The sequence below is a fragment of the Panthera pardus genome, unplaced genomic scaffold (assembly GCF_024362965.1).
Source record: "Panthera pardus isolate Hobbes unplaced genomic scaffold, ASM2436296v1 HiC_scaffold_13, whole genome shotgun sequence".
NCBI classification, from domain to species: Eukaryota; Metazoa; Chordata; class Mammalia; order Carnivora; family Felidae; genus Panthera; species Panthera pardus.
Window position 1 is genome coordinate 19,074,656 of NW_026526688.1, and position 4,155 is coordinate 19,078,810.

A 4,155-nucleotide genomic window follows, 5' to 3' on the forward strand; every position below is an offset into this window, starting at 1 on the left:
TCAAGTAAGGTAAAATAATTTTTGGTTTGAAGGCCCAGAATATTTTCTTAATTTTCTAGGTTACTATTGGCACAACCAGTCCATGCACTGATAGCTGATGTACCTAAGCCTTCAGTAGGAATTTCCTGGACCATACTTTGACCACATTAGGGAGGCTCGGTGGACATAGCTGCTGGGGATTCCTGCCTTGTACTGAGGATTGGGTTAGAAGCTTCACAAGTCTACACAAGCATTGTAGAAGTTATCTGAGGTAGCTTCTGGTATTAAAAACGTATAATTTGGGGATTATAAGTAATAGATTAGTGACATCTTACCTATATCAGTGGGCCTGGAGTCAATCTAGTATCTGCTCAACATACAGAAGTCAAAGCATTTGACTGGGGCGACATGACAGTGAACAGTTACCATGCTTTTCAATTTAATGTTAATATCCCTACTTAAAAATTTCTCCATGGTCACTTTCTTCACAACTACCCACTCAGAAAGCTATCAAAGTACCATTATCATTTGGCATTTGTAATCAAGCATTATGTTTTTGTCAAAGTGATATTTTTCATTGGCTTTGTTTTCTTCATGATGCTTGTAGCAGACTAAGCATTTGGACTGATTGACTCTGCATGTTGACAGTCATAAATAAAACCCAACTGACAAGTGAGGGAGCTCTGGCATTTACAATGACAAGGTTAAGTTTTGCTTGTGACCCTTTCCACTTTTCATACAAATAAAATTTTCATACAGAAAATTGGGGGATAATTGAGAATTTATATTTTGTAATAAACATATAGTCCTGCCAAACATTTGTTTTATACTGCATCAATCCACATGTTTAGTCAACTAGAACGATACCATTCTCATATTAAATTGTACATTTAAGATGTTTAGGAATTATTTTATACCTCCATTTATGTTTTTTTTCCCCATGAAACCAAGACTCTGCCTATATAAAGAAACTTTTAGCAAGTTTCTAGGTAATCCAAATTGAACTGAAGCTCCTGAAAATTTTTTCTACTTGAAGTATTGTTTACATTTTGAGAATTAATTGAGTATCTATTCAATTTTGTTTGTGTTTGTGTATATACTATGCATCATTTCTTTCATGTTATCTTGGGAGGAATTTGATGCAATCATTAAAATATTTTTTTAAAATTTTTTTTTTTAACGTTTATTTATTTTTGAGACAGAGAGAGACAGAGTATGAACGGGGGAGGGTCAGAGAGAGAGGGAGACACAGAATCTGAAACAGGCTCCAGGCTCTGAGCAGTCAGCACAGAGCCCGACGGGGGGCTCGAACTCACATACCGCGAGATCGTGACCTGAGCCGAAGTCGGACGCTCAACCGACTGAGCCACCCAGGCGCCCCTAAAATATTTTTAATGAGTCTTTTTTTTAAGTGTAAAATATGTAACAGAAATGGACAAATCATAGAATTTACAGTTTGCTGAATGATCAGCAATGATCACACAGGCAACCAACAACCAAATGAAGAAACAGAAATCCCTTAGCCCCTCTTGCTGTCACTATACCTCATTCTTCCCCACTGGCAACCATTATTCTGATTTCTATCACCATAGATTAGTTTTGATTGTTTCAGAACTTCATGCCAATGGAATATAACAAAATGCCTTTTAGTCTGGCTGCTTTTCTTTTCTTCTTGTTTATTTATTTCTTTAAAAATTAAAAAAATGTTTTTGAGACAGAGGGAGACAGAGCGTGAGTGGAGGGAGGGGCAGAGAGAGAGGGAGACACAGAATCTGAAACAGCTCCAGGCTCTGAGCTGTCAGCACAGAGCCTGACTTGGGGCTGGGACCTACAAGCTGCGAGATCATGACCTGAGATGAAGTCAGACGCTTAACCAACTAAGCCACCCAGGCGCCCCAGTGTTCGTTTATTTTTGAGAGAGAGAAACAGAGGGCAAGCTGGAGAGGGGCAGAGAGAGAGGGAAGCAGTCTCAGGCTCTAAGCTCTCATAGCACAGAGCCCGATGAGGGGCTCAAACTCCAGAGCCATGAGATCCTGACCTGAACCAACGTTGGAAGCTTAACCGACTGAGCCATCTCGGAGCCTCACGGCTGCTTTTCTTAATGTTTTTTTTTTTGAGGTTCATCTTTGGCAGTTGTTCATTTTCATTAGTGAATAGTATTCTGTGTATGTGTATAGAAAAATTTATTTAGCAATCCTACTGTTGATGGGCTTTTCAGTGGGCTTTTCCCCAATTTTTGATTAGTGAAAATAATGCTGTTAGGAACAATTTTTTGCACGTCTTTTCGTTCACATTAGTGCATAACTCAGTTGAATGTATGCCCCAGAACTGGAACCCAGTGAAATGTAAAAATGAATATTTTGCTTTGGTAAACAATGCTAAACAGTTTTCCACAGTACTATAAATAATAATCTCTTCTCTAGCAGTGTATGAGGTGTATGAGATCTAGATCCACAACACCCTAGACAACACTTGGTAAATATAAATATAAATATAAATATAAATATAAATATAAATATAAGCATAGTTTTAGTTATTCTGGTAATGGTATTTTGTTGTGGCATTGGTTGACATTTTGTTGACTGTATTAATCAGGGTTTTCCAGAGAAACAGAACCATCTGGATATGGATCGGGGTGGGGAAGGGAGAGGAGGAGAGGGGGAGAGAGAGAGGGAGAGGGAGAGATTTATTATGAGAATTGGCTCATTTGATTACGGAGACCAAGAAGTCCCAATTGCTGTCTGCTACCTACACAATCAGGAGCTCCAGTGTCTGAGGGCCAAAAGGGTTGGATGTCCAACCTCAAGAAGAGAGTGAGTTTACCTCAGTGGATTGAATGATGCCTTTCCACATTGGTAAAGGCAAATCGTCTTTACTCAGTTGACTTATCTGAATGCTTACTTCTGGAAATGCGTTCACAGACACAGACAGAAATGATGTTTTACCAGCTATCTGGTAATCTCTTAGCCTAGGGCATCCCTTAGCCTAGTCAAGTTGACACATAAAATTAACCATCACACTGATTTCCAATTAAGTTGAGGATCTCTCCATAAGTTTGTTAGAAGTTTGCCCAAGGCAGATCCTGTTTTTATTGGTCATCTTGGTAAAATAATCTATAGCTCCCTCTTTCACTTCCAAGAAAGTATTGCCGATTTGTCATCTGGATATCCTTTTGACTAACCAGTTGATGATTTTGCTCAATTTTGTATAAATTTGTTTTATATTTTTCTTATAATTTGTGGGAATTATTTATTCTGGAAATAATATTCTGTTTCTGGAAATAAATTCTTCATTCGTTACATTGATTGTATGTATCTTTTTCTGCTTTGTGGCTTGCTTTTTCATTTAGAGGCATCTTCTGGCAAATAGGTGTTCTTAATTTTAATGCAATTCAAATTTTTATGAATAGTGATATTCTGCTTTAGCCTAATCCATAGAACTAAGATATTTTCTAGTTTTCTTCTCCTTTCACATTGTGGTTCTGTACACTTCTGTTTATGGTGAGGAAGAAGTCAAGATTAACTTTTTTCCACACAGACTTCCAATTTATGTCTATTTATTAAAATATTGACTTTTCCCCACTAGTCTACAATACTATCACTGTTGTACATCAAGTATCCATATCTATGTTTGATTTGGGGCTCTCTATTCTGTCTTCATGGACTATTGGTAATCCTTTCACCAATAACCCACTGATTTCAATGCTTCAACTTTAAAATAACTTCTCATCAGTTGTGGAAGTCCTCCACCTTTTTTATTCAAGATTTTCTTAACTATATATATTACGTGTAATAAATTATATATAACTATATAATGTATAATAATATGTAAATATATTAACACATCAATACAGGTATTATTCATAAATTATGAAATTATAATCATAAATGGATATAATTAATTAAATTAACAAATATAATATATGAATTATATACTATATATGATTTATATCATGGCCATGCATAAATATTTATTAGAAGGTAATAGAAAGACACATAGTAAGTTGTATACAGACTATAACAGCAAAAATTTAATGCTAAAAAACCCAATTTAATCCAATAAAAAGGAAATAATTTTTCAAAGTTTAATTCAAATGACAAATACATCATTATTAAAATAATGCTATATATGAATATTTAATGAAATTAATGGGTATATCTAATATTAACTCTAAAG